Consider the following 27,605-nt stretch of genomic DNA (forward strand, 5'->3'; position numbering starts at 1 on the left):
TTCTACGTGAGAAATTTGTGGCGTTAGTAGCAGGTAGAGGTTTTTAGTATACACATGACTAGTGATCTGTCAGTGATGGATTGCTACAGTAGTTCAGGTATTCTGCAAGACTCTCTTACAAATGATGCATTATTGTTGGTATCTTAGACTACTATTCAATTTTCCCTTCCCTTCAATTTTTTTCTTTTTTTCTTTTTTGTTTTGTTGTGACCAGAATTTCACTGCAATTTTCTAAGATCTGTTTAAACTGCAAAATTTCTGTGTTTGTGCAAACTTTTGCTTTTAAGAGATTATAGTTATCAGGTTGTTTTCTTAAGAATGAAGAAATTTAAATTTATTTTTGCTTGAATTTGTCTCGTGTTTTATTTTAAGTACTAAAACTCAACAATGTTCTCCCAATGATTATACATCAGTGTTCTCCTTTTTGGCAGAAAAATTCCATTGCAAATTATGATTTATATCCTTCTATTACCTTGTCTTAACCAGACAGGGTAAATTATCTCAGATATGATAAATCCAAACATTGCCAGCCACCCTTACATGTCAGTTACAAAGATGAAAAAGATATGTATTGTAGGATTAAATAAATGAGCTAAAACTCTTGAGTTAAGCACTGAAAGAAAATATTAACCCTAACTGTGTATGTTCCCATCTCAAGAAGAAGATATGTTGCAGAAGATAGCTTTTTATGAATTAGTGAAGAGCAGTTAGATAGACTGGATCAAACTCAGCCCTGACTTAAACTGGTATACCAGGGAAGTCAAGGAATACACCTGTGAAAACAGTCAATATACCTTAGTTTTTTTAGTGTCATAAAACAACCTTCTGTTCCTTTATTAAATAAGATTGACATATTTAAATTTTATATAATTTTTTAAAAAGCCTAAATAACTTCCCTATGTTAAAGAGGTCAAACTGTGGTTTTAGTCCTTTCTCTTCAACTCAGCAATTTTTGAGGAGGGAGTGTGAATCTACTGTGAAGTATGTTTTTCACTAAAAGAGGAGAATTGCAGTTTGACAGCTTATTCTGATGACCTTTGCTTCTCTGTTTACATCATAGTTTTTGCTTATTGAATAATATTCAATTTGAACAATAAAAATGTTTTTGATGCTGAAAATATTGTGGTTAAAATATTGAAGGCTGTATTAGTCTCTGCTCTTATTAATGGCTTACTGCAATGATTTTCTTTCATTACCAAAAGGAATATTTGCAATACTTATCAGTCCATTCATAATTCTAAAATTTGGTTCTATATTTTAGTTGTACATGGGCTTGTATAGTTATTAAATCATTTGTAAAAAATCACTTTATTTTTTTAAACAAATAAGATGCCAAAATGTATTGCTGAATGAGTTGAAGGCATAACCAGGAACTGAATTTTCACAAAAAATGCTGTTGCTTTTTTCCTTCCACAGTTTGACAGTAGAAGTAGTATTTTAAGTCTACAGCGTTGATTTTGAAGGCATGCATCAACACATGCAAAATTTAACAAGTTAACTCTGAATAATGAGAAAATCCAGAATACTTGGATCTGATTGAACCTTGTTTATTACTTATGGTAGTGTCTTCTAATGTTGGTACAAGGCAAGCTTACTAGGTTTCCTAATGTGCTTTACTTTTCTAGTTTGTCCATTCTATGCTCTCATGTGATGAAAGCATATCTAAGATTCTGCTTATGACAAACCCTCACTTTTTGCTTTCTTTTAAATTTAGGTTTCATTTGACATCCTGATGCAAATTTCATTTTATGTTCTTCCTCTCTGGTGTGGGTTTTTTTTGTTTTATTCTTTTAGGACTTTCAGCACTGACCAGTTGAAATAGTAATATAACCGGACTGATTTTAGCCATCCTTGATATGTACAGCTGAGCTAGTCGCCAGAGATTTGTGTAATGTCAGTGGAGAGAAATACACATTTGTGGATTGCACTTACTTTAGCAAGAGGCCTTAGGCATTAGTTTAAGCCTGACATTGATTGTGTGCTAAATGCCATGGACTGTATTGATGTGTGCCACTGTCTGCAAATGAAGTTTAGGGTTACTGTACTCAATACAGGAATTTACATTTTGTCTAATGATATTTATTCCATGATTTTTATGATTCTACTGTGAAATGCTATTGAATACATATGCCTCAAACTGTCTTGGTATTATTGAAAGATTTGAGTAATGTTAACATTTGCCATCAACAAATACTTTTGGTAGAATTGTCAGATGTATTTGTGAATATCTTTACCTTCTAGGACACTTTTCAGAAACTAAACAGATTTTAGCCTAGTGTCTGCATGTTAAGACTTTTTTCACATCTCATGCATATAACTTTTTTTTTTTCTTTGCTGTGTGTATTACCTCTGACATACTTGTTAAAGCCCTTTTTTCAGGTGTAGCTCAGTGTTATGTTCCAATTTCTAATGGTACTTCAGTGTGTGCTTTACCAAATGTGACTGGCTGTGTGTTGAAGTTCTTTCTTCCATACTCAGACTTTTATGTTCTTTAAGGCTGTTCAACACTTGCTGAGAATCCATCTTGGCTTTCATGGTTGTAGAAAGAACAAACAAATTGATCTGTGAAAGTAATGTGTTACAGCACGTTGTCTAATTCCAAATCTTGAAATAGAGATTGTGACATAGCAAATGTCTACATTGGTAAAAAACGTTCTTTACTATGTTTTAAGAAAGTTACATATGTTCTTATTTTTACATAGTAGATAGAAAGTGGATTTCCATCTGCTTCTGTTTGTCATGGCCATATGTACAAAAATCTGTTTGGACTGATGGTACTTGCTCATCCGGACTAAAATGAGTGAAATGTTTCATTCATGAATTACAACAAGGTATAAAATTACACTGTTTCTGAGTATTGTTTTGGAGGCAGATTGCCAGGCATGGTTGATAGGTGCTGTCCAGTTGTTACATAAATTTTATTAAGAAAAAATTATTAGTAAAATTATTTTTCTCAATTCCAAATGGGTCTATCTGTTTCTCTGCTGCTCTGTCTTAAAGAAGTGATGATTAACATGAACAGTAACTGCATATGCCTGATATTCTTTAGCTCAGGCTTTTCAAGGGAGGAAGGATAATGACTTTGGCACTTACTCTTTATCTATTATGCTTTGAAAACACATGTGTGAAAGCTGCCTGGCATATAGTTGCTTAGGAGCATGATGCCCTACCTAATGCATTCAGGAGTTTCCTCATAGATATGACTAAAAACCGGTTACTGCTCTTTATGGTACATCCAGCCTACTAGGTTTTCTTTTTGTATTGATCTTATTATTTTGCCAAAAGCTTATTTCCTGTTTTCCCTTTGGAATCTTGTCTGTGCTAGGGTGTTTACTCTAAAATTTCCAACCACCGTTATCACTGGTTCAGCTGTACAGCTGGCAGGAGCAGTGAGAGCTGCAGCATATGCAAGGTGCTGAAAGCTCTTGGCAACTCCACCTTTTTGCTTTTTAAATCTGCTATGAACAACATTGGTACAATGGAAATTTGCCTTTGTCATTGCTTATATCGTTGTATCTTCTAGTGAGTACAGGCTGGTAATAATAAGAGAAAAATCCTATAATAAAATGTTGATGTACAAATAGCATGAGTTTTCTGCATCACTGTTGAGAGCCCAGTGATAATCCTTCTGTAGCCTATGTCATTTGCTAAGGAAGATTGGATACAGCTTTTTTTGTAGCTTTTAACAATGCTCTTGTCAACAGTACTTAATTGGTTGAGATAGTTGAAGAGTCAAGCGAGGCAGTGCTTCTCAAAAAAGGTGTGAGCTGAGTTCTCTTGAACAAGCTGTGTTATGTTTAAGAAAAAAAAGATAGTAATTTTTTTTTTTAAGCATTCTTTAAGTGAGAAGCTATAAAAACCCTGGCCTTTGCCTAATGAGAAGACATGTCTTAGGAGAGGAGAGCTTATAGAATTAGCACAAATTGAATGATAATCAGAAAACTACTCATTTTATGGAAAAAAAAAGCAAACAGACCTAGATTTTGTAGCTTTTTAAGATGTGCAAGTGTTGTTAGTTTTGGAAAACCAGAGTTGGAACCCACTGAGATTGATTCTCAAGCATAAAAAAAGGCAAGTCTGTTTAAGATGTAGATATTTTAGAAATTTAAAAGAAAGAATCTAAGTAACCATACAAGAGATGACAAAAAAATAAAATGGCCAAAGCATTTCATAGTGGAACAGTAACAGTGTTAAAAGCACAGATGAAAATGACCAAATTTCAAAGGAATATTAATATGACCATTTCACAGGACATTGGATTTATGGATTAAAACTGAGATTTATTCAGGATAAATCCTTTTGCCTGCAGAAACTTTGCTACCTCTTTTACCAATGAAACATAGATTTCTGCAAGGTGTGGTTTGTCTTCATTAAGTGTACTGCTATCTACCTCTTGTGAGCAATAGGACAATATGTTTTTGAAACAAAGCCCAGAAAGCCTACTTTGCCTTTTTCAGGGTAAAATAGTAAACTGTCAACTGCAGTCTTGGGGTGTTTACAGTTTCTTGAAAGTAGTACGATTGTGGGTCTTACTAAGAATTTTAACACTCTACCACATTTAAAAACGTTTTTTGCACAAATAAAATCACTTCCTCCTTAGATGTGGAGGGAAATAATACAGTGCTTTTGTCCTTGTGTAATTTATTTCCCTGTTCTCAACTGTACTCCATTGTCATTGGTTAGCCTTGGTTAAGGGACAAACACCCACCTCACTACTCGCTCGCTCCAGCTCCTGAGAGAGCTTTGTGGGCAAACCAGACTCAGTCTCTGGAAAAGTAGTGTAAATTTTTGCCAATTAGAATAAATTTGAATAGTGAGTAACCAAGACAAAAAATTAACCAATACCTTTTTTTGTCCCTTTCCAAGACTTGACTTCACTTTTCAGTCCTGACACTTCTACCCGCTGCTTCTCTGAAGGGCAGGGGATAGGGGTATATGGTCACTATGTACTTTGCCTTGCTCCAGTGTGGGCTCTCCCTGTCCCCTCAGGCTGCAGTTCCCACAGAGTTCAGCTGCTCTGACTGGGACTTTCCAGGGGCTTCAGGGCAATACCTGCATTGCCACAGAGCACTTCTTCCCTCCTCAGTCCTTGTTCCCTCTCCTGTTTTTCACTCTATTTTTCATTCTCTCCTTCTCTATCTGGTGGTTTTGCCCTTTCTTAAGTCTATTTTTACAGAGGCACCACCGTCTTGACTGATGGGCTCTGCTGTGCTTTGCCATGGGTCTGCTGGAGCTAGCTGCAGTGGGCTTTTCCAGCGTTGAAGCCACCTCTGCAGCTTCCCCCTACCCTGCCATGGGCAGCCAGTGCAGTAATTTGTACTATTTAGACATTGTTCAGTTTCTGCTTTTGTTCTGCTTTTAATCTCAAACCAAAAGTTCATAATCTAGGAATCATTGTTAAGACATTACATCTATGTGATGATGATTTATTTAGTGGTATATATAGTGCTTCAAAATCCCTGCATCTGTGATTTGGACTTTTCCTGTCTTGTGCTGCTGCTATGACTCAGATAAGCCTGAATCCTTGGAGAATTCACTGTTGCTTGAATCATAGCAGCTTTGCTAATCTCTCAGCTATATTTCATTTTGGAATCTGACTTTTCTTAAATGCCTCAGTCACATTTACATTGAAAAATATTACATTACAGCTATGCTGCTTTTGGCTTTGGGTCTTATTATACTGGGGATTGAAAATATGCCTTTCTGTCCAAAGGGACAAATGCAGTATAACTGCAATTCTCTGGATACTATAGCTGATTATTAAGGTATAGCATATTCTGTGGGAAAAACAGTGTTGCTTTATAGACTGATTTGTTCCGTAGTGAGATTTGAGGTGTGATGTGTGTGAAATTTGACCAACATTGGCTCACAGCACATATCAAAGTGGTAAATGAAAGTTAATCATGGCCTGTGTGTTGCATGTGTACTTACTAAGGTGATAGTGTGTTTCTGAAATTTTAACATGTCTGAGAAATGAGAATACTTTTTTGCTAGTAACTGTGGATAGCAGGACTGGTTTCTAGCTAGTGTTTCCCCTTACTTCTCCTTTTTTCCTTTTTATCTTGTGCTTGTGCATTAAGGCTAGGGCAGGCTTGTTAACGTAAGCTGCAAATGCACCATCTTTTTCCTGTAATCACAGGAAAGTTTCTAATTTATGTTAAAAAAAGTTTTTTAATGCAAATACTGTTTTGATACTAATTGCCATCTTAGGCAACAACTTTTATCAATCATTTCTAAGTGAGCTTTCTTCAGATTTAGTGGTATGGGAAGAAATGAACAGTAATATCTTTTTTTTTTTTTTTTTAATACTTAGCTCTCTAAGTTGTTATTTTGGCTTTCAAAATCACTATGCTCTGAAAAAGACTTAAGAATGCTGAATATAAAATTGCTTTTGCCAAGGTCAGTATGCCCCCAGAAAAAATGTTAAATCTAATTTTTCAGTATATTTTGCTACTAAAAGTTGTTTAAGGGAGTTTTGACTTTCTGTGTAAAACATCTCGTACTGTACATGAGAGATGCCCACATTCAAACCCTATGCTTTTTAGAACAATACAGTGAGTTGGTAGATGTGAAGAGTCTGGTTTATTATAGTTGTTTATTCTCCAGAAACTCATTCAGCAAACTTTATGAAGCTTGAGCCAAAAAATATGTTCTAGTTATGAAGATTATTGTTGGAAGAAAAGTCTGCTTCCCTGCTCTCATTTCCTGGCTGTCATTCTCATTTGCATTTAAACTTCTCATTTGACCAATTCAACAAATGCCTCTTTGGGCCATGTGTCATTGATGCAAGGCTGCAGAATATGTTCAAAACACCTCCATTGTTCTTGATTGTGACTCTGTAGCTGTGGTTAACATGGTACTGCTTAAATTTGGTCATGCTGATGGAAGTCCGATGGACAAAGAAATTTACTTGGTCTATGTTGGCTCTTGGAGAGGATTGTAAGTTGCCTGGAGATCTCTGCAAACTCTACTGATAGCTGGACCATCTTGGAGCATCAAGCCATCTTTACCTTGGCATGGTACAGAGAGGTATGCAGTAGTTTCGTACTGTTCTTTTTGGATGCCATTTTATGACTACTTTCTTTCCTTTAGCTGTGCTTGTATTGTCTTACTCTAAACTGTCTCGTCCCTTTTACAGGCTGGAGTGTTTGTGCAGACTCTGTCTGGATGGTGAATGCAAAAAGGGCATCTGCTGTGCCTTCTCTGCTAACACGCTGCTGCCTTGTTGCTGAGGCCTCGCAGCGGGTCAGAAGTACAGCATGCTGTACAGCTGGTCACCAGCAGTCATGATTCATTTGGATGACAGAGAGCAGGGATATAACCTATCAGAAGTTGCACATGATGAATCATTGAATTATTCACATCTTAGTGGAATTTGTATCTGAATGTGGATGCTGTTAATGATAGCTCTTTTCTTCAGACAGTCTGGTTTTTATTAAAAAAACAGATTAGCTGATAAGTAGCAAGGGGCTGCATTGCTCTAAGAAGCCATGAAATCTAATAAGGAATAAGAAAGCTTAAATATATCAGAGAAGACTACTTTAGGAAAAGACAATCTGCTTATAGTATATGACTAAATGTGAGGAAATTATAATTTCACTAATTTTGCGTATAAAAATGAAGATATGACATTAAAATTATTCCATGTAGGAGAAAAGATTGTATGTGTTTGCACTCTAGTTTATTGTTACTTCATCCAAATGCATGTTAACCTGTGAGCAACAGGATTGAAGATTTCTCCTGTAAAACCTGTTAGTGTTGAACATAGGAAATTTCAGTAGGTACTGTTTAAGTAAAGTGTTTTAACTAACCCTGCTGAGCTACCTTTGTTTTGCTTTTGTTGGGGACAGATGAGGTGGGGTGAGAGGGTGTTTGTGTTGTTTTTGTGTGGTTGATTTGTTCGGGTTTTTTGAGGTTTTTTTTGGGAAGGGTTTTGTGTGTGTGTGTGTGTTTGGGGTTTTTTGTTGTTGTGGGGTATTTTTGGAGGGATTGGGTTTTTTGGTTTTTTTGGTGACTTGGTACTTTATTATGGAAAAAGTATTTCCTACTTCTCTCTCCCTGAAGAATATGCAGCTCTTTAAGTTTATGGAATTGTTAAACAGTCATTCTTGGATTTTGCCTCCGAATACAACCAATCTCCTTCATTTGTCTTCTCTTGGCATTTTAAAAATTAAATGTGTATCATAACTAAAGAGTTTCAGAATGCAGCATTCATAATCACTGATGGGGAAAATTTACTGTCTTTTAAACCTTGTGGGAAGTTATAATTTTTAATGTATGTCTGTTGTTTTCAGGCACTGATATAAGACTGGCATGCAAATATTTGTAGATGGAGTTGTCAACTGGTTTTTTTTGTTTCATAGGACAACAGAATAATTCAGGGCCTTGGCTCAACTGCCAGGCTGCCCTCATGGGGAAAACATTTCTTTCTTAGCTCTAGTCTGTACCTCTTGTGTATTAGTTAATGCCCACTGTCTCTGACCCTTCTGTGATGCACCACTCTGTTCTCTTAGTAACCTCCCAGGTACTGGTGCGCTGCTGTTGGTTCCCTGCTAAAACCACCTCAACCATTCTGCCTGCTTACAAGGTTGCCCAGGGTCTTCTCTGCTGAGCTGCTCCCCAGCTTGTCCATCACCAACCTATGTAATTTCCAGGGACTTAACCTTCCCAGTGACAGGATTCCACATGTATGAGGATGAACTAAATTAATTAGGATCCTTTCAGCTTTTTCCTTCTATATGTCCAAGCCTTTCTGAACATCAGCCCTTTCCTTGCATATCAACTGGCCTCCAGCTTGTTGTCAACTGCAAACTTGGCAGCATACTCCATCCTCTCTTCCAGGTCACTGGTAGAAATATTAGTCAGGTCCCAGGACAGAAGACTCTTGGAGTACTCTGCTTCTTTCTGGTCTCCAGGTAGACTAAAACCCACTAACCACAACTCTTCTAGATTGTCCATCTGATGAATATTTTACCTGATGGGTAGAGTTTTGGCAGCAAGTCTTGACTCAACTTTCATCCACTGCTGGTAGTTCATCTTCCTGTTGTCTGTTACTAAGCACAGAAACTGGAGGGTCCTTGTGAAGACAGTGGCAAAAAAAAGCGCTCCTAAGCTTTGTTTAGGCTTCTTGTCAAGACATCATTCTCTACATTCAGCGGTGAGTGCATGCTTTACTTGCTCAGCCTTCTATTACTAAAGCAGTGGTAGAAGCTCTTGTTGCCATTTGCTCAAAAGTCTAAATTCCAGATGAGCTTTGAGTCTCCTAAAACCATCCCTGCATGCCTGAAGTTCCTCTTGCATAGGCTTGTGCTGCCTCCCAACTTCCATATACTGCCTTGTTGCTTTAGTCTTGAGTTATTGTTTAGTCAAGCCAGCTGTGACTCTTTTTAAATATTTTCCTGAGTATCAGGACAAACCATCCATGGACTTGGAAGCTCTTTTCCTTAAATATGTATCAGCTTTCCTGATCAGTAAAGTCTGTTAATTGATACTTTTCTGTAATGATGAAAGTGGCTGTTCAGTGATGGTCTCAAACACAGAGCTTGATTTCCTACATTTGAAATAGTAATGAGACTTCTATTTTCTGTACCATAATTGTTACTTGAGGAAAGGATGAAGACATCCTACTTAACAAAAAAATTTTAAAAAATCAGTCTTTCAAAATGAAGTGAATGATGTGTTTTGTGGTGTGGGGTTTTTTTTTTTTTTTTTTTTTTTTAGGAGCAGTGGGGTTTTTTTGTTTGTTTTGGGGTTTTTTTTTGGTTTTTTTTGTTTATTTGTTTTTTGGGGTTTTCAACAGATTGCTTAAACCTGAAGCAGTAAAGCATACTATGTACCATGCTGTATTTTCACAATCTGTGTGCTAGATATCAGACTCTATCAGTATCCTGCCATGCACCTATAAAACTAGATGAGTTGAATGTAAGATTTGAAATATGTAGCAGATCAGACAAATACCGCATGTTAATAATCCTACCTCTGTTTATTGCCAGTATTTCATAGTATGACTGCAATCTGTGTCGTTGTACACTAATAGATATTAGGAAAAATGACAATACTTTGATGTTCCAGTAGGTGATCAACTTTTATTATGTATTCGATAGTATCAGTTTGTTTTACCTTATTACAGATGACAGAGTTAAAAATACTATTAGGAATGATTAAGGAAAATATTTGTATTCTCTGAGCAGCATCATTTACTTTAATTGTGTAAGATGACATGTTCCTTGGTCAAACTAAAGACGAAACTAGTTTGTCGTTTCTGTGTGTTTAGGTTCCTTTGGGTGATGGCCTGATAAGCACTGATGATTTCCTGAAACAGGAAATATTACCTGGCAATTTCTAGGTGACTTTAAATAAGTCTGAGCATTCAAGAGTGGAAGAAAGTACGAATGTCTTTGATCTCCGCTTTTTAATCAGTCTTCCATGTGTCTGTCTTTTCTATGAACATTTTTATAGTTTAAACTTCTTCCTAGGCATACTTTCAGACAGGCTGGGTACCTTTGGATATAGCAGTGATTCTGTTGCCAGTTGTGACCAGGTCACAGTTGGACTCAACTATTTTGTGAATGTTTTAATAGTTGCAAAATTGGAGTGTTAAAGCCAAAGAAAATAAAAGTCTCTGCAGTGAGAATTTAGCAGTGAGGTGGTAGTGTTTTCTTTTGCAGTTGTTTGTGAGAAGGCCAAATTGAATATGACTTTTAAAATATGGAATTGTAATTTCCCTTTTATGTTCTATTTCAGTACAGATTACGTAGTATCAAGTTTGTATATACAATAATTTCTATTCTGATCCACACTGATTCTCAGTGATATTGTATACTTTGGTGCAAGTTACCCAAATTCTGTCATTTTCTTCTTTAAATAGGACTCTGGATTAAAGTAATGTGGTGTTATAACTGAGTTTTTAAGAAAGTATATTGATTCTAATATATTAAAATGCATTGCCATCTTTTAGATCAATTAATAGTTAATCGCTGTAAACTAGAAAAGAACGTTCTACACAGATAAAAACTATTCTTGATGTTATTGAGGAATAAGATATTTAATTACACATCACCTTTACTCCCTGTTCTTTTTCAAGTCTTGATTTTAAAATTGCCATAAAAATTCTGCAGAGACCATTAATTAATCTGTGAAGGAGTTATTATTTGATATTAGAGTTAAAGAATCTAACTGGCATTACTGAAGGAAACAAGGTCAATGTTAAAGTCTTCCTGTCACCTGCAACTAGTAATTTTCATAATGGATACCACTTGATTACAGGTAGTATTTATGTAATGCACCTGGACCTCACAGTGATTTTTACATGAAGTGAGAAGAAAGTGTTTAGAATACAGTCTGTGGTTTGAAAGCAGGAGTGTCTTTTGTTTATGTTTGAAGTGATGCCTGTAAAACATGCAGAGCAGCTTGGTACCAGTGTAACGGCCTTGGTCTTTCAGCAAGGAAAAGATTGCCACGTGACTATGTTGGAAATATGCAATATACACAGTATTGTAATTCAATAGCAATTCTGTTAAGGAAGCTAACGTGAGGCTATTGTTATGTTTAAATAATTAAATCTCCCAGTTGTAATGTAAGAAACAATGCATGTATTTTTGAGAAAGCGTTTCTTTGAGCTTTGAGAGAGCTCAGAATCATGCATTTGCTTGCAATGGCTTGGACAGGTTAATTCAGGCAACTGAAGCAGTTAAAGAACATATTGTTATCTGGAAAATGTTTGACAATTACTTGCAGAAAAACAGGCAGATGTCGAGATTGACACTGCACACATGATCTGATCTATCCCAATTATCTGTCAGACAGCTTTCCAGACGTTCTGCCCCAAGCCTTTAGCGTTGCCTGGGGTTGTTATGGCCCAAGTGTGGGACCGACATGATCTGAAGCAATTGGATTAAGCTTGTGGAAGACAACTATCCATAGACCTGGGGTTTTTAATTGACAGCTGGCTGAATATGAACCAGCAGTATGCCAACTGGCCAAGAAGGCCAAGGGCATCCTGACTTGTTTCAGAAACAGTGTGTCCAGCAGAGCCAAGGAAGTGGTTGTCCCCTTGTACTCAGCGCTGGTGAGGCCACATGTCAAATACTGTGTTCAGTTCTGGGCCCCTCACCACAAGAAGGACACTGAGGTGCTGGAGTATCGCCAGAGAGAGGCAACAAAGCTGGTGAAGGGTTTGGAAAGCAAGTCCGATGAGAAGCAGCTGAGGGAACTGGGAATGCTTAGTCTGGAGGAGTCTGAGAGGAGATGTGATCACTCTCTACAATTACCTGAAAGGGAGTTGTAGTGAGGTAAGGTTGATCTTTCCAGTAATGAATGATAGGACATAAAGAAAAGGGCTCAAGTTACTCCAGGGGAGGTTCAGATTAGATATTAGGAGGAACTTTTTCACAAAGTGGGTTATCAAGCACGGGAACAGGCTGCCCAGGGAGGTGCTGGAGTCACCATCCCTGGAGAAATTTAAAAGACACACAGATGAAGTGCTGAGGAATATGATTTAATCTAGTGATGGGCCTGGCAGTGTGAAGTTAGTGGTTGGACTTGATCTTAAAGTTCTTTTCCAGCTGAAATGATTCTGTAATTCTAGGAAAGAGAAAGGGGAGAGAAAAAAGGAAACAAAATAGATCATCACCTCAGGTTCCAGTGATACAGTACTGTTTGGCTCTTGGGGTGGTAGGGTGTGTGCCACCTGTATCTTGGTGTTTCCTCCTTTTATACTGTGCCTGTCCATGAGGGAGGAGGAGGTTCAGCACCACTGATGAAGCACAGTGTGAGTTTTTGGGACAATGGGTTGATGAGTTTCAGGAGCCCTGGAGGTCTTTTGATCCCTCTCTCCAGACTTGTCTGACTGTACCCTGTCAGGATCAAGGGCAACCTTGCATGCAAGAGATAGATCTGGGCTATTCAGTTGTTGCAGTTAACCACCTGTAAACATGTAAATGGGATGCGAGAAGCGATTCACTGCCTCGCCTCAGGAAAGCCTGTCCTGTCTCTGTGACTCCCTCATTGAAGATGCAGTGGAAAGGCAAATATTTGTCCAGAGGATGCTGGCTATTTGAGACAATCTTACACTCTCTCACACAGGTATCAGAGAAAGAGTTCTGTTAGGTGAAGCAGAAAAAGCTGAGACAGATTCCTTAGCCCATAATTATTACAAATCTGCTGTCTGTTTCTTATTTTACTAAAATCTAAAAAAAGTTGCCTTTTTCCAAGTTTGGAAAAATTTCTGTTTTCCAGAAGCCTAGAAATGCTACTTGGGTAAATAAAATTAATTGAGTAACAGAATTGCAGACAAAGTTAGCTGGAATGGTAGTAAGCCTTGAGCATAAGTATTCAGGTTGTAAACTCTATCTGTGTTGAAGAGGTATGGACTGGTGGTAGTGGGACTGCCTCACTAGCAATGTTTTGCTGTTTGACATTGTGGGTATTTTAAAATGATAATTACATTGGGTTTGAAGAAATGAAGCACCACTATTTTAAAATGCTGAAACCATAGACTTTTACTGCAGAGAGAAGCTTTTTACTAAATTGTTAATCTTGTAGCTGTGCAATCCTGTCAGACCTGTAGGGTATCTTCTCAGATGTGGAAAAAACCATCACTTAGTCTTAATTGATATTGTTGCAGAAATAGGAGAGTGCTATGGCACAGCTTCTAGTGGACATATGCTAGCCAGCACTGTGTGGAATACTTCAATTTCATTTGCTTGTTTAGTGGTTTAAAAGGATGGTCCTCTTAGGGCAGATGCGACATTTTGACTTAGAAATAATGAAGTATCACCCAGACCTTAGATCTACTTAGCTGAAGAGTATGAGAATTCTACTGGATGTTATTGAATAAAAAGAAATGCAATTATAGGTAGTATCAGTAATATTTTAAAAAAATTGTTATTTCTGCTATGGGTGCAAAAGTGTCACTGCTCTTGTAGACCATAGTTAAACTTGTATGAAAGACTTAGAAATTCTGGTCACTTATCATATAGTCATAGAATGGTTTGGGTTGGAACAGACCTAAAGGATGATCTAGTTCCAACTCCCCAGCCTTGGGCAGGATTGCCTCCCACAGAACCAGTTTGCTAAACTGGGGATTTGAAGCATCTACAGCCTCTTTGGTCAACCTGTGCCAGTGCTTTTCCCCCTCAAGGTGTAGAACTTAATATGTAACCTACGTCTACTCTCTGCCCTCTACTTAGTGCCTAGTGTCTACTGTCTTTCCTGTTTAAGACTTACTTCTTTTCCTGTCACTACATGATCTTACAAAAAGTCTCACTGTCTTTCTTGTAGGCACCTTTTAGGTTCTTAGCACCCTTTAGAAGGCTGCTGTCAGGTCTCCTGGGAGCTTCTTCTTTTCTAGACTTGGTAGCCGCAACTCTCAGTCTGTCGTCATAGGAGAAACTTTTCGTTCTTCTGATCATCTTCATGGCCCTCCTCTACATCCACTCAAATAAGTCCATGTCCTTACGTTGGGGCTCCCAGACCTCAACACTGTACTGCAGGGGAGGTCTCACAAGATCAGAGAAGAGGGGCAGAATCACCTTCCTCGATCTGCTAACCATACTTCTTTTGACATAGCCCAGGATATGGCTAGCTTTCTGGGCTGCTTTCTGTGTACATTACTGCCTCAGATTCGGTTTTTCATCCACCAGCATCCTCAAGTCTTTCTCTGCAGGGCTGTCTTGAAGAAATCTAAGAAAGAAGACACCACAACCCCTCTGGGCAGCCTGTGCCACTGCTCCCTCAGCCTCACGGTGAAACAGTTTTTTCTTATATTTAAGTGGAACTTTTTGTGTTCCACCTTCATCCCATTACCCCTTGTCCTGATCCTAGATACCATCGAAAAAAGGGATGTCCCAAACTCCTGACACCTGCCATTTAGATATTTATAAATGTTGATAAGATCTCCCCTCAGTCTCCTCTTCTCTAGACTAAACAGCCCCAGTTCCTGCAGCCTTTCCTTGTATGAAAGATGTTCCATTGCCCTGATCATCTTGGTGGCCCTGCGCTGGACTCTCTCCAGCACTTCCCTGTCCCTCTTGAGCTGAGGAGCCCAGAACTGGACACAGTACTCCAGATGAGGCCTCACCAGGGCAGAGTAGAGGGGGAGAAGAACCTCCCTCGACCTGCTGGCCACACTCTTCTTGATGGATCCCAGGATGCCATTGGCCTTCTTGGCCACGAGGGCACATTGCTGGCTCATGATTAGTTTACTGTCAACCAGGACTCGCAGTTCGACCCCCAGCTTGTACTGGTGTGTGCGGTTGTTTGCTGGTCGAGATCCCACTGAATGGCAGCACAGCCTTCTGGGGAATCAGCCAGGCCTCCCAGTTTGGGGTCATCAGCAACTTGCTGAGGGTACCCTCTGTCCCCTCATCCAGGTTGTTGATGAAGATGTTGAACAAGACTGGCCCCAGAATTGATCTCTGTGGAACTCCACTGGCCACAGGCCTCCAACTCAATTCTGTGCCATTGATCACCACCCTCTGGGCTCTGTCATTCAGCCAGCTCTCCATCCACCTCACTGTCCACTCATCCAAACACACTGTCTGAGCTTTCTGATGAGGATGTTATGGGAGTCAAAAGCCTTGCTGAAGTCAAGGTAGATGACATCCGCTGCTCTCCCCTCATCTAGCCAGGTTGTTATGCCCTCAGAGAAGGCTATCAGGTTGGTCAAACAGGATTTCCCCTTGGTGAAGCCATGTTGACTCTCCCTGATAACCATCTTTTCCTTCATGTGTTTAGTTATGGCTGGTCCTTTCTGACCCTTTTCCTTTGACTGGGAGGGTTGATGAAAAAACTACCTACACTTTTGCAGCCGCTCCCAGGGCTCTGTAATCCTTCTTGATGCTCCTCAGACTGCTCCTGGCTGTATCACTAGTGCCCATGTGAAACAGTCACAGTGGATAATTTTCAGGGGACTGTCTTAGTGCCATCCCTGATATGAACCCCTAGTAAGCAGCACAGCTCTCTAGAGAGTGTGTCAGGTCAGCAAATGGGTGCCTCTGTACCTCACACAAGAGAGTCAAGTACTGCCATCATCCATTGCCTTGTCCTAATTGTGCTGGCTGTCACTTATTTCAAAAAAAGTTAATTCAAGAAGTTGTGGAAAAGAGAGGATTGTCATTTGAAACCAAATTAACTTGGTTTATTGACTAGAGCAAAGTTGAATAGATAGCACAGATATAGAAGTGGGATTGAGAAGCAAGCCACAATTTTATCTATAACTGCATTTTAGCTTTGTGTTTTTTCTCCCTGTAGGCATAATTTTTGTCTCCACTGGATGGTTCCAGGACACTAAATGGTACTTGAGTTGTGGGTAACCAAATTCTCTCGTTTAACCTGGTCAGTTTAGAAACATTATCCTTGCAAGTGGGAAAGTTTTCACTGCGGTACAAATATGAACAAATCACACAATCTCTGAATATGTTTACAGTAGTATTACAGTGAAATTTTTATGCCTGGTAGAAGTGAAGTTCCAGATTGATGTCCTGTAAACATAGTTCAGAAAGAGATAAAATACTTTTTCTACCTTTATTGGAGCAGGCAACCTGGTAAGTCAAGTGGAGAAAAAGACACGTGATGTAGGTGTAATTCTGTGGATGTTAACTAGAACCGCAAGTGAATGTGACAGGAATGAATTCTCCAGAAATTTGTTTTTTTCAGACATGAATGCTAAGTTCTGACAAGAAAGACAAGAAAGGGCAAAAACCCCTGCCTTTTTCTTGTTGTGCGGTAGAAATAGCTATCTTCATTTTCCTTTGTCAATAGAAGTACTTCACTTTACTTCCTTTAAATGATCCCCAAAAATGGAGCAGTAATAAAATCTCAACCTGCTTAAAAGCTGTCCTTAAAAAATTGGAAAAGTAACTAGTGTGTCTTTAAGTAGATAGCTTTTAGCACCTACAGTCTACTGCCTGGTATCTGTTTTTATTCTTTTTTAATAATTTCCCCTATAATTGGCCTGAAATAAATAAACATTAAAAGCAAATAATCCTCATGATCCAGACCTCATTTGTCAGATACTTCTCAGAAGAGGTTAGTTGTGGTAATTGGTAGGCCTTTTCTTAAGTGGTTTATTTCATTCCACTTGATATGATCTGAATAGCGTGAACTTCTGGTACACCTTTTTAGCAGTTCCATTTACTGCATTAGATGTCTTCCTTAAGAATGTTATCCTTGAAAAAGAAGACACAGTGTATAATAAATCCATCACAGTTCCTTTTGTATTTGTATGCAATAATAAAGAAGCTGGAAGTAGTGCCTTTTTAGAGTATACAGGGTAGAAGATATGATATTTGATGAGTAAATATTTCACAGAAAATGATTTTAAGAAGATGTGTATCTTGTTTGAGAAATGTAATCATACTGCTGTGTTTTCCAGTAATGCAAACATTTCACATATGCTTTTGATGAATTTGGATAAAACCCCAATGTTTCTGACCTAGATTGCAATATTTGTTTATAATTTCTTTTAACTTAAAGTTTCTTTTGATTCTGTGTCTCTTCGACCCAGTTTTACTTTCTCCTTAAGGTAGTTACATGCAGAAATTTTATGGTTCTACAAGGCATGGTGCATCCTCAGCTTACACTGAAGTCAACAGAAGCTGGAGAAACTACTTTTTCTCAGAGACAGATAAGCTTAGAGGCAACTTATCTCAGAAGACAGATAAGCTTGAAGGCAACTTATCAAAGAATATAGCTCACAGTCACTCTATCGACTACAGCTTGATAGGATGGGATGGGATCCATCTCTCCCGTAAAGGCACTGGATTATTTGGGAGTAGACTAGCAAATTTAATAAAGAGGTCTTTAAACTAAGGGACTTGGGGGTGGGGGGAGAAGCAAAACAGAACAAGCTGTCCCCTCTAGCTGGGAAACAGGGCAGGACAGGGAACGCAATGATAATGCCCTTCATCTGCACACTGGGCTGAGATACGGAAGGCTGACCACCCTGAGAAAGAGCCAAACCAGGAAGGAACCTCCTGCACCCGCCCAGGGAAACCTGTGTTTGAGTAAGCCCCTGCACTGCCTCTACACCAATGCACGCAGCCTGGGGGATAAGCAGGAGGAACTGGAGATGCGGGTGCGGATGCGGGGCTACGACCTCATTGCGGTCACAGAGACGTGGTGGGACAGCTGCCATGACTGGAGCACAGCCATGGAGGGTTATGTATTGTTCAGGAAAGAGAGACTGACAAGGTGTGGAGGTGGAGTTGCTCTCTATGTGAGAGAGCAATTAATGTGTACTGAACTGTGCCAGGGTGGGGATGAGGAGCGGGTAGAGTGCTTATGGGTAAAAAATAATGGGCAGGGCAAGGCAGGTGATATTGTTGCAGGAGTTTGCTACAGGCCCCCTGATCAAGAGGAGGATGTGGATGAGGCCTTCTACCGACAGCTGAGAGCTGCCTCATGATGACAGTCCCTTCAACCATCCTGATATTTGCTGGGACAACCACACAGCCAAGCACACGCAATCCAGGAGGTTCCTACAGATTGTTGATGATAACGTCATGTCACAGGTGATCAAGGAACCAACAAGGAAGGGTGTGCTGCTGGACCTGGTACTGCTAAACACAGAGGATGCTCTGGTGTCTGAGGATGCAGAGAAGGCTGAACTACTGACTGCCTTCTTTGCTTCAGTCTTTATGGCCAAAGCTGACCCTCAGGAAGCCCAGTCCAGTAAGGATAACAGGATGGCCAGGACAGCAGAGGACTTGCCCTGGGTGGAAGAGGTTAAAGACTTGTTGGCTAAGCTTAAGGCTCATAAGTGAATGGGTCTTGATGGGATGCATCCTAGAGTGCTGAGGGAGCTGGCTGATGTGATTGCTAAGCCTGTCTCCATCATTTTTGAACAATTGTGGAGGACAGATGAAGTACCTGAGGACTGGAGAAAGGACAGTGTCACTCCAGTCTTCAAAAAGGGCAAGAAGGATGACCCAGGAAACTACAGGCTGGTCAGCCTCACCTCCATCCCTGGATATGTGATGGAACAACTCATCCTGAATGTCATCACTGAACACATGAAGGATAAGATGGTTATCAGAGGGAGTCAACATGGCTTCACCAAGGGGAAATCCTGTTTGACTAACCTGAGAGCCTTCTCTGAGGGAAGTCGGGCTTTTTAGTCTGGAGAATAGGAGATTGTTGGTAGATTTTATTAACATTTCTAAATATCTAAATGACAGGTGTCAGGAGGCTGGGACATCCCTTTTTTTGATGGTATCTAGCAACAGGACAAGGGGTAAGGGGATGAAGCTGGAACACAAAAAGTTCCACTTAAATATAAGAAAAAACTATTTTACTGTGAGGGTGATGGAGCAGTGGCACAGGCTGCCCAGAGGGGTTGTGGAGTCTCCTTCCTTGGAGGTCTTCAAGACCCACTTGGACATGTTCCTATGTGACCTGATCTGGGTAAACCTGATTCTGCAGGGGGATTGGACTGGATCTCTAAAGGTCTCTTCCAACCCCTACCATTCTATGATTCTATGATTCTATCTTCTCTCTTGTCATCAGGTGATTTTGCAGGTCTTGAATTTTCTAATAAGTTTAGTTATATTTTAAAAAAAACATCAAATAATAGTCCTCTTTTTGTTTCACGTACTTTCCATGGACTGGTTTAATGTTCACTGCATATATCTATTAAGCATTAATTCTTTAACTGTATTTTAGTTAGAGCAATATGGTATGTTCCAGTGCAAGAATCTTAATTCCTATACAAACATATGGCATAGAATTGTCTACTTAAAGATGGAACAATCTGATAATAATTTGGTAGAGTGACATCTGCACAATAAAATAAGATGCTGATCACACTGGAAAAGTAAACAGAAAAGTTTTATACTGACTATTCTGACATCATCAGAAAGCCATTATCATTCCTCCATGGAATGTTAAAATTTAATGATCTAATTTGGTCTTATCACATGCAATATAAATAAAAAATAACCCTATTAAGTATTCAGAGACTCATGCTGAACACAAAACTTTTAAGTGCTATTATCTTGTGTTTAGTCTTAAAGCAGTTACATATGTTTAACAGGGAAGAAGGAAAAATGTGAGGAGAAAAAATAAAAATTTTGTGGTCATTTCCATTGTAACAGAATATACTAGCATCTGCAGTACTATCCTGCACATATTTCAATTTCTTCTCCTGTTCTTCCTGTCATCAAGATGTGTAATTTAACATCAGTCTTTACATTTTTGATAAATCATGTTAACACATGGACATAATTACAGCTTTTGCCTGAATCAAGTAAGGGTGAACAGCTGATCATCAGCATGGTAGGCTTCACAATAGAGGATTTCAGGTACTTAAAAAGTAATTAAAAATGTATCTGAAGAGGATGGAGCAACACTTTTTTCTGTTGTCTGCAGTGATTGGACAAGGGGTAATGGGCATAAGCTGAAACGCAATACTTACCATGTAAGGGAAAACTTCTTTATGGTTCAGTTGAGGGAGCTCTGTCACAGGCTGCCCAGGGACGATGTGGAGTCTCCTTCTCTGGAGGTTTTCAAACCCACTTGGATGCTTTCTTAAGTGAGCTGATCTAGGTGGACCTAGTGTAGCAGGAGGTTGGACTAGATGATCGGTAGAGGTCTCATCCATCCCCAACCATTCTATGATTTCACCTCTGTCATCATTTCTTCAAATGGAATGGAGATGCTGAGAAATTTGGACACTGCATTGAAATGGAACTCAGTTCTGTTTGTTGAGCGGGGATTCTTGATTAGAAATATTATCAATTGTAAGCAATTGTTTTCTGTAATTCAAATACTGGTAGCTTTTTAGGTATGTGGTAAGGAAAATGTAAAATATGATGGAAATGAGTAACAAGTTCTGATTCTTCTAAGTTGGGTACTACATTAAGATTGTTCTATTTGATAGAAATGGTTTAAGTATCTGGTTTTATGTGTGGTTTTTTAGTGCAAGTGTTAAAGGGCGGAGTTTGGCTTGAAATGATGGCATGATTTGAGTTTTGCAGTACTGAATCTATATAAAACGTATTTAATGTAGAATTAGAATAGTCAATGTTATTTCATATTGATTTTATTTTTAAGTTTTCACACTTACTGTGTTAAATAGCTGGGAAAAACAGCTTTTGCGTTTCTTAATGTAAAGTTACTGCTGTTTACATTTTCTTCCTGAAGAATATATTTATGAATGTAGAATATATTTATGTAATTTTTCTTCTTGACAGTTAATAGATCACAATAGAAAGGCATATTTTCAAAGCATAAATGAAAGAACTGCATATAGGGATTTGTTTTACAAATTTATATTTACAGTCTGTTTTTTGATGATGTTGTATAAAATAGACAGATGTGAAATTTTTAAAACCAGAAGTGCAGCTGGCTGGAATGAGGTTGAGTTATCTTAGGTTGGTCTTCATTTTCTGCCAGCCTATGGAACTGATATCAGCATTTTTTGTGATAGATTTCAGGCTAGCTGCATGTCGTGGTTTTACCCAGCCGGAGCAAAGGGGGAGAAAACCGCGACTCCTCCCCCTCCCCCTCTCGACGGAATGCGGATGGGATCGGAGAGGGAGGGAAAAAAAGTAAAAGAGCCCGCGTAAGTTGAAATAAGAACAGTTTACTGGGGAAATTGAAGAGTAACAACTATAACAAAGACAAGGGAATATTACAAAGAAAACTGGTGAGTGATGCGGTTGCTCACCACCCGGGACCCGACGTAAGCGACCGCTCCGGACCAGCGACCGAGAGCCTGCGCCCCCCGGAAGAGCTTAATCCGGGGCAAGAGCTTATTCCGGCCAGCCCCCACCTGTACCCTGGGCATGACGGTTAGGATGGTATCGAATACCTGCTGGGCAGCCTGGGTCAGCTGTTCAGGGTGTGCCCTTTCCTGGTTCCTCACGGGAATTCACTCTATCCTGGCTCAAACCAGGACATTCCACCCCTTATTCTATACCATCTACACGTCATGTCTAGGTTTACACATCATAATCACCTACACATACATAACATAGAGCAACTATAGGAATCGTGACATTCAACAGCTATCATTATACCATTTAATTCACGGGTTATTCTCACCCAGAATTAAATTCCCTTGAGGCACACGTTGGGTCTTCCCATCCTTACACATCACCCACCAAGTACACCCAGGTCCCTGAGCAAAAATAATCCCATGGATGGGTTTGCCTTTACCTGAGGCAGGACACACCCAGACTGCCTTCCCTAACATGTCTTTTATATGTACCACAGGGACTTTATCCCCTTCTACAATATGTAAGGGTCCTGATTGGGCAGGGCCAGCTCGATTGACAGATCCTCTAGAGTTGACTAACCAGGTGGCCTTTTCCAAGTGTGTATCTCAATGCTTGAAAGTTCCAACTCCCATCGCTTTCAGTGTGGTTTTCAATAACCCACTGTATCTCTCAACTTTTCCTGAGGCTGGTGCATGATAGGGAATATGATAAACCCATTCAATGCCATGCTCTTTGGCCCAGGCATCTATGAGGTTGTTCCTGAAGTGCGTCCCATTGTCTGACTCAGTTCTTTCTGGGGTGCCATGTCGCCAGAGGACTTTCAAGTCCCTGGATGGTGCTCTGGGCGGTGGCATGAGACACAGGATACGTTTCCAACCAGCCGGTGGTCGCCTCCACCATTGTGAGCACATGGCATTTGCCTTGGCGAGTCTGTGGCAGTGTGATGTAATCAATCTGCCAGGCCTCTCCGTATTTATATTTCTGCCATCGTCCTCTGTACCATATGGGCTTCAACCGTTTTGCTTGTTTAATTGTAGCACATGTCTCACACTCATGGATAACCTATGCAATAGTGTCCAAGGTTAAGTCCACCCCTCGATCGTGAGCCCATTTATAGGTAGCATCTCTGCCTTGATGACCTGAGGTGTCATGGGCCCATCGAGCTAAAAATAACTCCCCCTTATGTTGCAAATCCAGATCTGAGAAATCTTAGCAGCCTTGTCAGCTTGCTGGTTATGCAGATGTTCTTCTGCGGCCCGCTTTTTGGGTACGTGAGCATCTACACGGCGCACCTTCACAACTAGTTTCTCCATTCGAGCAGCAATGTCCTGCCATAGTGGAGCAGCCCAGACGGGTTTGCCCCGTCGTTGCCAGTTGTTCTGTCTCCATTGCTGTAGCCACCCCCATAGAGCGTTTGCCACCATCCACGAATCAGTGTAGAGGTAGATCCTTGGCCATTTTTCCCGTTCAGCAATGTCTAAAGCCAACTGGATGGCTTTTACCTCTGCAAACTGACTGGATTCACCCTCTCCTTCTGCAGCTTCTGAAATTTTGCGTAGGGGACTCCATACAGCTGCCTTCCATCTTCGATGCCTTCCCACAAGGCAACAAGAGCCATCAGTAAACAGGGCATACCGCTTCTCATCTTCTGACAGTTCATCCTGCCATTTTACTCCTAAAAACTGGATCTCCTGTGCAGGTGCTTTGACTTTACTGCGTTTAATGGCAAAGCCAGCCTTTAGAAGAATTTGAATTATTTTCTTTCCTTTTATCAAGGACTTCCACGGCTGAGTCACCACAATATCATCAATGTATTGCAGATGTTCTGGGGCCTCACCCTCCTCCAGCGTGGCCTGGATCAGTCCATGGCAAATGGTGGGGCTGTGTTTCCACCCCTGGGGCAGTCGATTCCAAGTATACTGCACCCCTCTCCAAGTGAAAGCAAACTGAGGCCTGCACTCTTTTGCTAAAGGGATTGAGAAGAATGCATTGGCAATATCAATGGTGGCATACCATTTGGCTGCCTTGGACTTGTATTGGAGTTCCAACATGTCTGGCACAGCCGTGCTCAGAGGTGGCGTGACTTCATTCAGGCCACGATAGTTTACTGTCAGTCTCCACTCTCCAGTAGACTTTTGTACCGGCCATATAGGGCTGTTAAAGGGTGAATGAGTTTTGCTGATCACCCCTTGGCTCTCCAATTGGTGAATCAGCTTATGAATGGGAATCACAGAGTCTCTGTTGGTGCGATATTGCCGACGGTGCACTGTTGTGGTTGCAATTGGTACCTGTTGCTCCTCAACCTTCAGCAAACCCACAACAGAAGGGTCCTCTGAAAGGCCAGGCATGCTGGTTAATTGTTCAATCTCTTCTGCCTCCACTGCAGCCACACCAAAGGCCCACCTGTATCCTTTTGGGTCCTTAAAATACCCTCTCTTAAGATAATCTATACCTAAGATGCATGGAGCTTTGGGGCCTGTCACAATAGGGTGCTTGTGCCAATTTGTGCCAGTCAGACTCACTTCAGCTTTTAATACAGATAGCTGTTGAGATCCCCCTGTCACTCCAGAAATACAAATGGATTCTGTCCCTTTAAAATTTGATGGCATCAGAGTACATTGTGCACCGGTGTCCACTAAAGCCTTGTATTCTTGTGGATTTGATGTGCCAGGCCAACGAATCCACACAGTCCAATAAACCCGATTATCCCTTTCCTCCACCTGGCTGGAGGCAGGACCTCCCTAATACTGGTCATCGCAGTCATCATTTACTGTTTCCCAGGAAACACCAGAGGTCCCCTCGAGGGAATCAGAATTGAAATCAACCCTCCTGTCTTGTCTAGGGGGTTGCTCATTGGAAACTGGAGCGACATTCCTCCAAGGAGAGTTACTTCTTTTAACCCTTCCTTTACGCAACTCCTGTGCCTTTGCTCTTGGAGTAGATGGGGTAGGTGGCCTATCACACTTGCTCATATTCTCTCCTTGGTCCTGTGGATGGGACCGCGAAACATCCTGGGGTGTATACTCCTTATGTTCCTGCTCTTGAGCACGGGGACGCTTATTCTTAACAGCTGGAGTACTGGCAGGTGGAGAGCGAGACATGAATTGGTCAAACTTCCGTGACATTTTCTCTACAGCTGAAACAACAGCCTGTAGGGGACAAGACACATGTTCTTCATATTGCCGAAGTTGAGCGGCTAGTTGTTCCACCGTTTGCCTCTCATCTTCTTTCCAGGAGACAACTGCCAACGAACCTGCATAAAATGGTGGTGCACTTCGTAGGAACTTTCGCCACATAACTCGTGTGCATTCAACTTCATCTGGGTCTGTGGGTGCATAGTCATTATAAATAATCTCCAGCACAGCTAACTCCCTCAAATATTGAATGCCTTTCTCCATGGTGGTCCACTTACTTGGGGGGCTTGTAATATCTTCCTTGAAGGGGTATCTTTCCTTCACGCCCAACAAAAGTCGCCTCCAGAGGCTGAGGGTTTGTGACCGTCTTCCCATAGCCTTATCAATGCCCCCGTCCCGGGACAAGGAGCCCAGTTGCCTGGCTTCTTTGCCCTCTAATTCCAAACTGTGGGCTCCATTTTCCCAGCATTGGAGCATCCAGGTGATAATGTGCTCACCTGGGTGATGGCTGTAATCTTTTCGCACTTCTCGCAGTTCGCTCAGGGACAAGGATCGGGTGATTATCTCTGGCTCTGGCTCTGACTCTTCCTCCCGTTCCCGTGACGACCCTGGTTCATCTTCATCCCTCACAAGGCGAACTGATTTTTTTATGTATTTCTTTTTCTGGACAGGAGCAACTGACACTGGCACAGGTTGATCCTCTGATTCAGGATCAGTGTCTGCTCTTGGAGTTAGGGCAGCAACAGCATCAGTTGCCTCAGTTTGAGTAGCCACAGTGGTTGCTAGGGTGGCATTCCTAATCTGTACAAGTAAAAAACTCTTCCAATACCTGTTCATATTCTTCTGTATATCAATCCCTCCATAGCTGTCCAACCTCATAACAGTCTGGAAAACACATTTCACAACTCTACCCAAGAAAAACACCCTACCTAGAGGACAGAACAATAAAACCACAATGGCTGGGACATCCCAAGTGCATTCTGAATTGTCAAAAGCTATTGCAGTTAACTTGAATGAGTAAGGGAGGATGGAAAAAATGGAAAAATTACATCCCTCCATTTTCCCCATGAACTGAGTGTCACTGCTGTCACTATATTCTGAAAATAAATGTCCAAGTTGCAGAAATGCCAACCCAGTCATGTACAAGTATTGGCCTAGCTCCATACCCAGTGATATAACCATACCATAAGCCACTAACAACCAGTACATCAGAACAAGTGCTTTCATCCCTTTTCCAAAGGACATAAACACTATCACAGAGAATACATAGTGCATATGACAAATTATGGGCCAACAGCAGTTAAGCAAATATATCAACATTGTGACAATTGTTTCAGCCTACTCTGTCTTATTTCAACCCTGCGGGCCCCACGTTGGGCGCCAATAAGTGTCGTGGTTTTGCCCAGCCGGAGCAAAGGGGGAGAAAACCGCGACTCCTCCCCCTCCCCCTCTCGACGGAATGCGGATGGGATCGGAGAGGGAGGGAAAAAAAGTAAAAGAGCCCGCGTAAGTTGAAATAAGAACAGTTTACTGGGGAAACTGAAGAGTAACAACTATAACAAAGACAAGGGAATATTACAAAGAAAACTGGTGAGTGATGCGGTTGCTCACCACCCGGGACCCGACGTAAGCGACCGCTCCGGACCAGCGACCGAGAGCCCGCGCCCCCCGGAAGAGCTTAATCCGGGGCAAGAGCTTATTCCGGCCAGCCCCCACCTGTACCCTGGGCATGACGGTTAGGACGGTATCGAATACCTGCTGGGCAGCCTGGGTCAGCTGTTCAGGGTGTGCCCTTTCCTGGTTCCTCACGGGAATTCACTCTATCCTGGCTCAAACCAGGACACTGCAATAAATGTATAAAAGTGTTGGAAGTTAATACACATTCAGTCTGATTAATAGACTTTTCCCAGATTAAAAAGCAACCAGGATATCGTACAAGACCATTTGTTAGGTCTTATCAGTTCACTCCGCCAAATACAAGCTTCCTGTAAAGACTTCTTAAAAGGAAAGGCATGTAACGCAGTGTTCTTTGCATAAAGCACAAACAAGATATTTCTGTGAAGTTAAAGCCTTCAAATTTCAATAGCAGGTTTTTTTCAGATGGAATAGATGTATTTTTAAAAACAGTTTAAAATCAGTAAAAGAATATATTTTATGGTGGATGTCAGGAGGTTGGGATATCCCTTTTTTTCTGTTGTAGCTAGCAGCAGGACAAGGGGTAATGGGATGAAGCTGGAACACAAAAAGTTCCATTTAAACATAAGAAAAAACCTATTTTACTGTGAGGGCGCACTGTAACAAGCTGTCCAGGAAGGGTGTGGAGTCTTCTTCTTTGGAGATCTTCAAGATACACCTGGATGTATTCCTGTGTGACCTGATCTAGGTGGACCTGCTTCTGCAGCAGAGTTGGACTACATAATAAGGTCATTTGCAACCCCTACCATTCTGTGATTGTGTGGTTTGCAAGTAAGACCAGTAACGTGAACTCCATGCATAAACCCTTGTTTTTATCTGATTAAATCAAATGTTCTTAAGGCTATGACAGCATCAGAAATGCAGCATCTGGGTTTTTATGCTCACTTGAAATCTTTAGTTAAAATACTCATATTTAGTACCCTACATGATCAAATTATAAAGAGGTAAATCTGATTACCTGATTGTCGTGAAAATATCAAACAGCTACTCAAAATGAAATATTTATCCTGAATTTTAGGGCCCAATCCACAGGAAGCTAGCTATATTTTTGTTTTGC

General features: G+C 40.6%; 1 protein-coding gene across 7 annotated transcripts in view; it reads left to right on the forward strand.

The window, feature by feature from the left end:
* The window catches only part of KDM4C (lysine demethylase 4C), a 282,638-nt gene that overhangs the window by 103,216 nt on the left and 151,817 nt on the right, over nt 1–27,605 (forward strand). The window lies entirely within an intron of this gene.

Source organism: Colius striatus, chromosome Z (assembly GCF_028858725.1).
Source record: "Colius striatus isolate bColStr4 chromosome Z, bColStr4.1.hap1, whole genome shotgun sequence".
Lineage (NCBI taxonomy): Eukaryota > Metazoa > Chordata > Aves > Coliiformes > Coliidae > Colius > Colius striatus.